Here is a 13,897-nt window from a genome sequence, read left to right on the forward strand (position 1 = left end):
TAACATGGCACAGCTCGAGCGCCTGCCTTGGCTGAAGGGGAATTAAAATAATGAAAATCAATGGTACTAATGTGCTCGAGAAGCAGTTCTGAAATGCAGATTAGCCACTCAGTAGTCAGCTTACTAATGACATTAGATAATATGAAATACAAACAGGAGGAAAAACAATCTAAGCCAATTACACTGATTATGCTTCTGACATCAAAAGGTATGGCAAATGAAGCTAAATTTCCATATATTAATATTGAAGAGTGTGCAACGGAAAGTAACACACATAATGAAGACCCACTAGATTTGAGTACACATAGTTAAAATCTCTAATCAAGCAAAAAATAATTTTCTAAATGATAATTAGCAGTAATCATGTTCTTTAAGTGCAGGATATTAGGAAGCACAAGCTGCACTATTTTAAAAAAAGCAAAAACCCCATTTCCTAGCTACAGTACATCAAATATAATAAACAGAGCAACTTCAGAGTATCTCTCTCCAGATCTTATCAATAAATGTGCCTGCAAAGAAACAGTTACAAGTGACTGGTGTGATCAAAAAGTAGACTGATATTTACCAAAGAAGACAGCGTTGGCTAGGTTGTATGTTCTACGTCAGAGGAAGAAAGGAGGAAAGAAGGAAAAGAGGGAGGGGAAACATAACAGGAATGGGCAGAAAAAACTAGAAATCTACACCTCCTAAATGATTTTGTTGAAACCTACAACTCTGTCCAGGCCTTTAGCTGACTCTTTTTTTTTTTTTTTTTTTTTTTTCGGTACGTGGGCCTCTCACTGTTGTGGCCTCTCCCGTTGCAGAACACAGGCTCCAGACGCGCAGGCTCAGCGGCCATGGCTCACGGGCCCAGCCGCTCCGCGGCACGTGGGATCTTCCCGGACCGGGGCACGAACCCGTGTCCCCTGCATCGGCAGGCGGACTCTCAACCACTGCGCCACCAGGGAAGCCCCTGACTCTTTTTATTCCTCCGTTTGCAAATAACCACTGACGTGGAGCAAAGCAGAATTCCTGCCAAAGGAGCAGTGAAGAATGCAACTGTCATTTATTTTACTACCTAGGTTTGTTGTAGTTGTTGAGTAAATAGGGGGGAGATGGCTAATCAAAGCAACAGCATACATTCACCATGCCCTCCTACACACACACACACCATCCAGAAAGTATTGACAACTCCTGGTACGCAAGATGCTTTGTAAGAACAAAGCAGGGTGAGCCCACCTGACAGTGCCACTGAAGATAGCACGATTCTGTGGTACTACTCATACAGATCGCATTAATCCTTCAACTCCCCCATGATGTGCAAAACGTTGCCATCATCTGCAGGATGAACCACGTCACAGAACAGAAAAGTGACTTCCCTGGAATCCCACGGCTGGTCCCTAGGACCACCACGGAAGACATAAAGGACAACGCGGTTGCACGCACTGCCTTTAGGAGACACCTCAGAAGAGCTGAAATGCGAACCCAGCGTAGGAATGAGCACCAGTTTAGAAAGCCAGCTCTGGTGCAGGATGAATGTTCCATTCCTGAGGTTCCAAAGACTTTTATATCTGAATTATCACACCAGTGACATTCCCTTAATGTCATATTTGACAACAAAGCCAAGTTTTCTTTTCAGTCTCACATTTAAACCACCACTACCACAATCCAAATGAAGTTACTCTGAATTTTTAGAACACAAGTTTAAAATTTCAGACTAATTCATACAATGTCAGGTGCCAATCTGTTTGCCCTCCAGTGGCCTCATGGGCCTGAGACAGGAAATCTTGAAAACTTTGGTGTTGAAAAATTCAGCAATACCACGGAACTGAACACTTTAAAATAGGTAATATGGTTAAGTTTTATGTTATGTGTATTTTAACACAATTTTTTTTAATTTGGGAAAAAATCCTGGCAAAATCATGAAAAGAGATACCTGTGGCTGCAAATAGAAAAGTCAAAAAACAACAGTGGTTAGAAGAAGTACACGGCTGCATGGGATGTGAAGAGGTAACATCGGAGGTCTCCGTGAGGACCTCGCCTTCTAGCATGGTACTTTCTGCCTTTCTTTTTTTCATCATATAAGCAGCCAACATAGTCAGTGGTTGATTTCCCAGTAGAAGCTGCTTTTCAAACAACTACTTTGTGCTGCCGAGAACTTCTTTTTTTTTTTTAATTAATTTATTTATTTTTGGCTGTGTTGGGTCTTCGTTTCTGTGCGAGGGATTTCTCTAGTTGCGGCGACGGGGGGGGGGCACTCTTCATCGCGGTGCGCGGGCCTCTCACTATCACGGCCTCTCTTGTTGCGGAGCACAGGCTCCAGACGCGCAGGCTCAGTAGTTGTGGCTCACGGGCCCAGTTGCTCCGCGGCATGTGGGATCTTCCCAGACCAGGGCTCGAACCCGTGTCCCCTGCATTGGCAGGCAGATTCTCAACCACTGCACCACCAGGGAAGCCCTGCCCAGAACTTCTGACATGAAACTCCGACCTCCAACCTCTGGCAACTCAACACTGTCAGACCCCAGAGCTTCACTTCAGTTTGACTCCTCTTCCCCAAATTGCTCCACTCATGGTGGGTCATCTAGTTTTTTTCTAGTCTTTTGTGGATGTTCTACTCTCTGCCTCCAGCCTGGAGCAGAAAAAGACAGCAAGATGCCTCCTCATCTAACAAGTTGTTTCACAGATTTAAGGGAGAAACAGGGCTGCATTTAGACGAGAGAAGACTCTTCTGGACAACTCCTATCTGACTGTGACACAAGATAACACGGAAACCGAGAGCTGAAATAAGAATCCAAAATAAGGCTTTGAAAAAATAGCTCGTATATTCAATTGAGATTTAACATTACATTTAGAATATTTATTCTCAGCCCGGGATATAAAAAAAAAAATTAAAAATGAAAATCCTGGAAGACTAAAAAAAAATGTCCTCCTGTTGCACATAAAATTGTTAAGAATAGCAATATGCAAAAGAAAAGGAAATTAGACCCTCTTGGTACTCACTGAGCATCTAATAGACATTCAGCAATTTTCTGGGCACTGTAGGAAATAAGGTGCAAATAACATGGACATGTTCCTTAAGAAGCTTGCCTTCTTTTTAGAAGACAAGATTAACTCCAAAGCCTTTATGAATGCAAAATATTATGTCACGCTCTACAGTTCAGCTCCTGCCCTTAAATGCTGTTGGTGATGGGAGGGTCCAGTGTGGTTTGTCTCTTCCTTACTCTTGATCTGTCCAGCATCATCGACAAAGGTACACATGCTGTTTAAACATCCCGGGACAGGGGTATGTTTGGAAGGAGGCTGACATGTAATCATGACGGGGTCTCAAATATACCGACTGATTCAGTGCGTCTACACCAGGAAATCTGTGTGAAGTCAATTCTGCCGAGAGCTTCCTATTTCAAAGATCTATCATTCCCACAGCCTCAGGATGAGACTGCGGCTACCCCTTGGACTGCATATTTTTCGCATAGTTCTTCCTCCCCCAGAGACTGTTCTCTCCTTTATTGAATAAATGTTTAATGAGACCTACCAGACATTATGGACTCAGAAGTACAAGGCTCTAGTTCATGTCTAGTAGGAAAATAGACAAGTTAACAGTGACAGCACTATATGAAACAAACCAAGAGGGAAGAAATGAATTCTTCATGAAATAGTGCTAGGAAAACTGGAAGGGCTTTCAAAGTATAAATACAATGAAAGAAATCTTTAATGAGCGGGTATGACTTTAAAGTTGTTTTATCTAAGAATCATCTTAAGATAGGGAAAAATATATAATAAATGCCCACATATCCACCACCCATATTTATAAATAGATATTTGTATTTGTCCACATAAAATGATGTAAACATCTGTCCACCAGAAAATGGTATAAATAAAGTTGAAATCAAATGATAGATAGGAAATGTACTTGCAAACAATACAATAAAGATTTAATATTTTTAATATGTAAAGTGTTGTTATAAATTAAGACAAACAGTTAACATCTAACATTGAGATAGGCATATGCAATTAGATGATTCTCAGGAAATTGGAACTGGTTAATAAACACATTAGAAAACATGTTTAGCCTTATTAATTACTAATAACCACAGATCTGCAATAAAGACAACAATGAGATAATACTATTAAGTACTGGTAAGAGTGTGGAGAGATGGCTGTTCTCACAAACTCCTAGTTAGGAAGGTAAATTGGGTTATCTTTCAGGAAAGCAGTATTTACGAAATATATGCATAACTCATTTAAGTCCACACACTTTGACCCATAATTTTAATTCCAGGAATCTTCTCTAGTGAAATAATCACAGATTTGGGAGGATTTATGTACAAAAAAAGTTACTGTAACATTACTTATAATTGGAAAAACTGGAAACAATTTAAACATCCCAAACAAAGGAATGGTTAAATAAAGTTCAGAATAGCAGTGAGGTCTGGATGTCTGAGTGTGTGTGCACGTGCTCACACATGCCTGCTTGGGTTATACTGAGCGCTCAAGATTTTTTAATCTATCAGTCCGTAGTCAATAAATGGTCAACTGATATTATATTTTTAGGAAAAAATTCTCTTTTCTTCCAGATCCCTTGATCCTTACGACCACATGAATTCTGCTCCCCCCGCAAAAAAGGCCTCATTTTACAGATTTAAAAAATGAGGTCCTCTAGGGCCAAACAGCTAATAAGTGGCTTCTATAAACTCCAGAGGCCACATTTCCCCAACACTGTTCTGCCTTTGAGAGAATGTTCCCAAATACAACTGCCAAATAACAATGAAGCTTCCCATTTGTTACATAACAAAGCTTAACAGAGAAGAAAATTATATGGTTTAGTGTTTTGTACCAATTATCACAATATTTATTGATAATAATTCCCTAATAATGGGAAATTACAGTAATCTTCCTTTTAACACTGCATCAGAAAGGTAAGGTAATAAACTTTTCTTTTAAATGAACTCATGAAAAAAATGTCAAGAAAGGTAGTTATTTCTGAGTAAAGAAAAGCCAAAAGGAAATTAAAATCTGAGGGATTATTTATGCATTAAAAAGAAGAAGAGGAAATAAGCAATTACAGAAAGTTCAAATGAGATAATGGTAGATGGTTTTTCCAGCTATTTAATTAGAAAAATCAGCAGTCTGGGATACTTGTTTTGAAGCTCGCCATGAATACAAATGAGCCCATCACATTACAGCAATGTCAATCCAAGAGCATAATATTTTAGTATTACCAGTTTTTTCAGGGAGCCAGAGAACAGCTTTCTAAATACAATAACATACCACTTATCAACATTTAGATGCCATATGCACTCAGCTTTCCAGGGAAACTGTGAAAGGGTACCTGAGCATGGGTAACAACCAAAATAGCTAAAACAACAGAAGGTGCGCTGCGATCAACAAGCTCACTGAAGCAAAGAAAGGGGCCATCTCACTGACCTGGTTGGGGATGGTTATAAAAATCTGCATCAGGGTTTCCCTGGTGGCGCAGTGGTTGAGAGTCCGCCTGACGATGCAGGGGACACGGGTTCGTGCCCCGGTCCGGAAAGAACCCACATGCCGCGGAGCGGCTGGGTCCGTGAGCCATGGCCGCCGAGCCTGCGCGTCCGGAGCCTGTGCTCCGCAACGGGAGAGGCCACAGTGAGAGGCCCGCGTACCGCAAAAAAAAAAAAAAAAAAATCTGCATCAAAACCAATAAGCAAAGATAAGAAGAAACTAGAATATTTCATATAAAGACCAACAGGCTTACCCGCCTCAGCTTTCTCCTACTACACGCCAACGCACACAAAAGATTAGCACAAGAGTTTGAGTAGTTTTTTCCAAATTCACTCAGAGGCAGACACAAGGAAAGTTCAGCAGAGTCAGCTAGACCCCTGGCTGGACAGGACGTACAGTGCTCTGTGGAGCACATGGTCCAGCCCAATAGAGCTCTAGGCCTAAGGCTATTAGGCTTGACAGATTCTTATATCTCATTCTTGCAAGGCTGATGGGGACTGGAAAATCTTTTTAGCCAGCCATGCATCTTGAATATAATCCATAACACCAAATTTTTTAAATGTATTTCTAACATTCTTTATGTTAAACTTCCTGAAGTAGATTTCTATTGGGTTGGCCAAAAATTTCATTTGGGTTTTTCCCAACGATGTTAACAAAAAAAACCCAAACAAACATTTTGGCCAACCCAATATAGTGATATATGAAGCACATTACAGCCATTTCTGAAATAGGGAGTCCTCATCTGAGTGCTTCAAATGCTAACAACTACTTATATCAGTCAGGGTTGTTCAGAGAAACAGAACCAACAGATGTGTGGAGAGAGAGAGAGAGATTTGTTTTAAGGAATTGGCTCATGTGGTCATGGAGGCTTGGTTAAGTCCAAACTCTGATGGGGTAGGGTAGAGACTCGGGAAAGAGTGGAGTTCAAGTCCAAAGGCCGTCTGCTGGGGAACCAGGAAGAGCAGAAGTTGCAGAGGAAGCTGGAAGGCAGACTGCTGGCCGAATTCCTTCTTACTTGGGGGAGTTCAATCTGTGTTCCATTAAGGTTTTCAACTACCCAGATGAGGCCCAGCCACACCACAGAGGGTGATCTGCTTTACTCAGAATCCACCTATTTATTTATTTATTTGGGCAGTTAAAGCAAACTTTTTTTTTTTTTTTTTTTTTTTTGCGGTACGCGGGCCTCTCACTGTTGTGGCCTCTCCCGTTGCGAAGCCAACAGGCTCCGGACGCGCAGGCTCAGCGGCCATGGCTCACGGGCCCAGCCGCTCCGCGGCATGTGGGATCTTCCCGGACCGGGGCACGAACCCGTGGCCCCTGCATCGGCAGGCGGACTCTCAACCACTGCGCCACCAGGGAAGCCCTAAAGCAAACTTTTAATTATTGGAAAACATAAGTAATTGGGAAAGATAAATCATTGTACCTCAATAACAGTACAATGATGACACTAATCCTCTGCAAGAAGTTCATCAAAATGATATAAAAACTCAAGTTTATAATGGAAATAGAGTTTGTTTTCATAGTAAAGTGAGTTCCTTTCAACATGTCAGATCAATCATTCCAATACAAAAGATACTAGGAACACAATAACATTAGGAGAGTAAGGAATTAATACAATGTTGGCTTTGCCTCATTTTTCATTTCAACATACCTTTTACTATTGGAGCTCTCCGACCACTCTGTGGGACATAAACCCTGACCTCACAGGTTTCACCAGGACACTCAAAAGGAGAATCCACCCATTTAAATGTTAATCTCATTCAAAAAAAACAAAAACAAAAAATTACCTTCACAGAAACATAAAGAATAGCAGTTGACCCGATATCTGCGCAATGCGTTCCCGCCAAGTTGACACACAAAATTAACCATCATACCACCCCAATAATAACTAACCATAGATTATACTGTTTATACAAAAATATTTAAAATAAATTTCTACACTGTACTCATGAGAGTAAACTGAGCTCCAATAACAAATATCCAAGCCCTAAAATTCCACGGCTTAAAGAATAAGTTCATTTCTCACTCATGTCACTACCAGCCCAGGGTGAGGGCTCCAGATCAGGTGCCCGCTAACCCACTGGATCCCTGAGAGACCCAGGCCCACAGCAGCTCTACTGTCTCCAGCACCAGCTTCCAAGGCTGCCCTGGTCACGGCCGCCCTTGGGTCTGGGGAAGGAGTGTGGAGTCTAGAGGTTCTATTGGCCAGGCTGGGAAGTGGCCCACATCACCAAAAGAGAAACCGGATAATGCCAACTGGCTGTGTGCCGGAAAGAACAGGATGACTACAGGATGACTAGCAGTCACTGCTATCCACGTGGTGAAATATCTCATGGTACCAGGCAGCAGACATACCGTCAATACATTAACTTCACATTAATACGCCCCCTTTTATTTTCTTCAGAGCATGCACTTCTCTTTGCAAGCATCTTATTCATTTACTGGTTTACTTATCTGGTTTGTAGGAGAAGCCAAGTGGTGATTCTGAGTGTCCGCTCTGGGTCAGACTGCACAGCGTTCATCCTGGCCCTCCATGCCGCTGTGTGACCTTGGGCAAACTGTTAAACTCTAGAAGCCGCTGTTTTCTTCTGTAAAAAGAGTAATGGTACCTGTATTAATGGCTACGGTGGGGTACCCAGATAGCCCCACTTCAGCACTCGTGCAATCCATCCCCAACTGCTAGGAATATTGAGAGCTGATGGCTCTCAGCTGCTGAGAGATGGCCTTGCCCAGGATCATACCCCTTCCTGGGGACATCGGACATCCACTGATCATTGGCGGGGGTGGGGGTGAGGGTAGCGGGAGATGAATGAGGGCTGTAAAACCTAGTTCCCCTGTCTCAAGACGGAACAAAGCTAAAGGACCTTCCAGGTCCCCAGTGGGCTCAGCTTCATCCTCTGCTGCACCTCTGCAGCAGTGCGACTCCTCCCTACCCGGCCCCCTCCCAGGCCACTGCCTTCACCCCACAAGTGTTGATCTCAAAAGCATTCCCCCATCAACTTTCTACACATACCTCTCCGCCTCGAGAACCCGACCCAAGGCTCTATCTCATAGAATTGTGGGAATTCAGGGAGATAAACCTTGTCAAGCACTCAGAACGGAGCATGGCACACAGTAAGCAACTCAATGAGTATTCGATGAGTTGAAGGAATAAATGATGCCGTGTCCTTTTTTAATTAGAAAGATGAACCAAGAGAAGAGAGCATCCCTAACTGCATAACCTTATCTTTGTCTAAATTATACTGAGAACAAAATCTAAAAGAAAGCAGATAAAGTTATTTGTAATATTTTAATGCCACTTCTTCGTATAACCAGAAAACTCTTCATCATGTGTGATTCTAGCTGCAAACCGTACATGAGGAAAAACTATGAAATCAGGAGCTACTTTCTTGGATATAAGCCTTGAAGTCTTTCGTTTCACCCTAATTTTAGATCAGTGTTTTCATTCTTCAGATCAGCATGGCAAATACTGTGAGGGGGGAGAGACAGGCAATTCTGTCTCCCTCTATCTTCCTGGGAAACCTAAGAGCTGTGTTTGATTTCTCACGTTTCCTCCTCAATTCTGATTCTTGCCGAAGACTTAACTGGCACAAAATCTCTTACATCTCCCCAACCTCACCAGCAAACACACAAATATCTGGGACGCACTTTGCATTTTTCTGCCCCGAAGGCTCTTTGTATCACCGTTCAGCCCAGCTGGCTTCTTCCTCGGAGCCCTACCTTCACTTTCAACCCTGTTCACCTTGGGGGTTATTTCTCACAATAGTGTGTCATATTCAGAATGTGAAGAGGACGTTAAATTCAGTGTCTAAACTCCACCAATAATCTTTAAATCATTTTCTCTTCAGACCATTCAAAGCCAACTTTTAAAAAACCATCGCTAAAAGAGGTCACCTGCTCACCTACGGTGCTAAGGGCACTCTCCCGTGCGTGCACCTTTGCATTCATTTCCCTCCCATGAAAATATGCTTACAGCCCACAGGGAAAGAGGCACAATTACCAACCTCAACCAGATCCATCTCTTTCAGTTGAATGTCAAAAAACATCCTGGGAAGTCATAATTTACATGTAGCCCATTCATCGCCCCTTTTCAGATGGACCACATTAATTCACAGGGGAGAGTAACTTTCTCAGAGACACGCATTTACATTTCTATAAAGTAGACTGGAAAATAATTGTGTCTCTCTATGAGAAAAATGACAGCTACATCAAGGAGTCTTCAACCTTTTTGTGTGTCACTCATAACATTGCTTTAGTATTACATCCGTGGAGAGGACGCTCGGAAAGGCAAGGCTATTTGTAACAAGCACTGTTCAAACCATTCACAAGTACCCTTACCTTTTTCTTTCTTACAAGTACACCTTGCTTAATTTTAGCATATGTTACCCCTTACAAAATGCATCATGTAGAAGACTTCAAAGAGGTTTCTCAGAACATTTCCCCTCTGAGAGTCTTAAGACCGTACATTAAATAGCTACAAAAGACCCTGAATAAAGGCTATTATCTACATGTAACATTCACTTGCACTATATCTCTGATCTATTGACATAAAGCAGTTTATTGGTCAATATCACTGGCCAAAGGCAGAGACAGAGGTCCGATTCCAGCCATCTGGAAATCTATTATCCCAGGGCTAATGCATAAGCCTTTCACCTCTACAGATCTGGTTTCAGCTTCATCAGTTAAAAGTGAGTTGGGTGGTCTTGTCTTACCCACATTAAAGACCCATTATGCAGCTCAGCCTAACGAAACACCATTGGTCATGGACATCCATTTAGTATAAGTCAACCTTGGGGAAAAGTTCAGTCTCCTAGATATGCCTCCTTCTCTGATCACTTATTCCCTGCTCAGCTGACCCTGGGCAGAATTATGAAGTAGGCAGAGTCAGTATGGGGTTACTCTCTGACTGTTAGTCAACAGTGTGGAACAGAAGAAATAGACAGGAGAGCCAAACGAGACAAAAGACCTGTGTCCTGGTCCCAGCTAGCCTTGAGCAGGTCACTGCCTCTCTGTGGCTTAGTATCTTCATGTAAACTGGGGATAACACCCACCCCTACATCTTGAATATTCTCAGAAGGATCAAAAGAGCTCACGGGTATGAAAGCTATAAATCATTTGCAAATGACAGGATGACTACTACGAACTTTTCATTCCCTCATTTTTACTTCCCATATTTTCCACGTGCCCTTCCCCATTTACGGAGGCCCAGGGCTCTCAGATTACCCCGCTCCTACCCAGACCCAGCTGTAATCAATCCTATACCCTGGGCCTTTCCTGCCCCTGGAATCTCCCAGTCATATTTCCCTGTCGATTTCCCCTTCCCACAAGGTGTGATCTCTGCTGGGTGTCAAGTAGTCAAGCTGAGAAGCTGCTACTGCCTGTGCTATCCGGGCTGGGGCTGCCCTGCCGAGCACTTACTGGAGACCCTGAATTTCACAGAGCAATTTCAATACCGGCACAGGATGACTAGGAACTCACAGAGCGGAAGATACAAATTTTCAAACCTAGGAGAGGGCGTGTGATTTACTCAGTATCGCTCCAGGCACCAGGCCTAGGAGGCCAGGGGCAGCCCCGTCCTGGAGGATATAAAGATGGCTACCGTACATCCAGATCCCAAACTCAGGGGACATCTCTACACCCCCATGGGCCACTCTGTAGGCAATATGTCTCACCTGTGATTCTAAGAGGCAGGCCTCAGTTTAGAACTTCCTACCAGTGCCAAATGGATTGTTATTCCCTTTACTCCTCTCATATGACCTCAGATACATCCATTGGTTAAACTGGAATCAAAGCCTCCTTCAAGCAAGCTCAAAATCGTCCACTTGTTGTTGATGAATATATATTTTAAAAAACCCAGATAAGTAGGGAGGGGAATACAGAGGTAGGGGACTAAGAGTATAAGCTATTAGGTATAAAATAAGCTACAAGGACATATTGTACAACAAGGGGAATATAGCAAATATTCAATAATAACTATAAATGGAATATAACCTTTAAAAATTGTGAATCACTATATTATACACCTGTAACTTACACAGTATTGTATATCAAGTATACTTCAATTAAAAAACAAAAAACCAAATAGATATCTCTGTACGTCCATCAATGCTTCTGGGTCACATTCTTTCATCCACAATTTGGTTTATTCTCAGGAAATGTAAGCTAGAATTCTTATGGTCCTGAACCAAACTATTAGAGAGAGAAACATACAGCCCCCAAATCATATCAATATGGGTGTCCATCTCACTCAATGGAAATGTTCTTATACGAGGCCCTGCATGGAATATTTCCCACCCCTGCTCTTACCCCCCAACGCCAGGAGGAACTAATGCAATCAAGGTCATCCTATGAGAGCAGAGCTCTTTTTTGGTTTTTTTTTTTGCCAGCAGGTTCCTATTAGTCATCAATTTTATACACATCACTGTATACATGTCCATCCCAATCTCCCAATTCATCACACCACCACCTCCACCCCCCGCGGCTTTCCCCCTTTGGTGTCCATACGTTTGTTCTCTACATCTGTCTCAATTTCTGCTATGAGGGCAGAGCTCTTGAGACAAACGTACAAAACTCTCCAACTGCCTCACCTCAGCCCCACCCACTCCGCACATACACCCACTCTTTTTTTTTTAATTTTATTTATTTTTGGCTGCATTGGGTCTTCGTTGCTGCACACGGGCTTTCTCTAGTTGCGGTGAACGGGGGCTACTCTTTGTTGCGGTGCGGTGGCTTCTCTTGCTGTGGAGCATGGGCTCTAGGCACATGGGCTCAGTTGTTGTGGCACGTGGGCTCAGTAGTTGTGGCTTGCGGGCTCTAGAGTGTAGGCTCAGTAGTTGTGGCATGCGGGCTTCGTTGCTCCGTGGCATGTGGGATCTTCCCGGACCAGGGCTCGAACCCGTGTCCCCTGCATTGGCAGATGGATTCTTAACCACTGTGCCGCCAGGGAAGTCCACATACACCCACTCTTAATCCATGCTTTACAAATGAGATAATTTCTCAAAAGACTTTAAGGAAAAATTACAAGGAGCAACCGGAAGAATTTAAGGTCTCGTGAGGAGGCAGATGACAGGGTCTGGTTCAGGGGTTGGGGAGGGGTTGGTGCAGTGATAGAGGGAAGAGAAGAACAGGTGTTAGGGCTGCTGATGCCTATGAGGACCTGAAGGCTTTTTAGCACCAGGGACAGCCTCCACCCTCAACCTTCCTTAGCTGAGAGCTTAACTGAGCACTAGGAAATAAAGGAACTTGGAGCCTATCCAAAATTCACATTATATTGATACATCTCACCCCCAGAAATGGATCAGTTGGTCTGGATTTGGGTCTTTGCATTTTTTTTTCCCCCTGCGGTACGCGGGCCTCTCACCGTTGTGGCCTCCCACGTTGCGGAGCACAGGCTCCGAACGCGCAGGTTCAGCGGCCATGGCTCACGGGCCCAGCCGCTCCGCGGCACGTGAGATCTTCCCGGACCGGGGCACGAACCCATGTCTCCTGCATCGGCAGGCGGACTCTCAACCACTGCGCCACCAGGGAAGCCCCGGTCTCTGCATTTTTAACAGGCACTCCAGGTTATTCTGAAGCAGGGGGCCAGAGGACTTCATCTTGAGACCTGGCCATTGATCTCATTAAATAGAGCGGCTTTGAAGCAAAAACTCTGGGCTTTATGAATGGGACTCCCACAAGCAGGCGTGATCCCAGGAGAAGGTGTGCGTGAAGATACCCGAAGACGGTATGACTTGAGAGAATTCAGCCGACATGTGATGGTTGCACTATCTGTTGCATAAAAAGGAGGTGTCACGGTGCTTAATCATTACCATTCGAGGGTTTCAAAAATGTATTCTCTGATCGCTGATTGCTTGAAAATTTGAACCTAGGGAAAAAATGTCTCAGAGCAACGCCCATAAATAACAGCAATGAAGAGCAGTGAAGAATGACTTTATTTGGCTTCAGTGTGAAATGATACAGGCATTTTCCCAAAATTTCCAGGAATACCATTTCTGTATTTTTTTACTCACATAAGATATAAGCAGTGTTTACATTGTGCTTTGTGTTGTACAAGGAAGGGATACTTAAAACAGCCCTACAATTTTTTTTTAATGTAAAATATCTATGTTGCCCACTCTATTCTGCTGGCCATCTGAAAACAGCAACAATTTCCTTTTGGGGGAACTCTATTTTGAAAGCTATTTTCAATATTCCAAAAAAGATTTCTTATATTCCAAAAAGGAAATTTACATTTCTCTGAATAAGAGAAGAAATATAGGCCAATATTGAAACTTCCAATTATATGGGTATGTTAAAAATCTTTTGAAAAGATGAAAGGAAAAATAATAAGAGGTCCTTGATAGCAAAACGGTTGGGGAAATCTCACTTCAGAGGAATATCTCACTCTTCGGCTATATCCTGGCAACTAAAGGTAGCTTAATCAGGAGTCAAATTCATT

This window comes from Lagenorhynchus albirostris, chromosome 3 (genome assembly GCF_949774975.1).
Source record: "Lagenorhynchus albirostris chromosome 3, mLagAlb1.1, whole genome shotgun sequence".
In the NCBI taxonomy this organism is placed as follows: Eukaryota; Metazoa; Chordata; class Mammalia; order Artiodactyla; family Delphinidae; genus Lagenorhynchus; species Lagenorhynchus albirostris.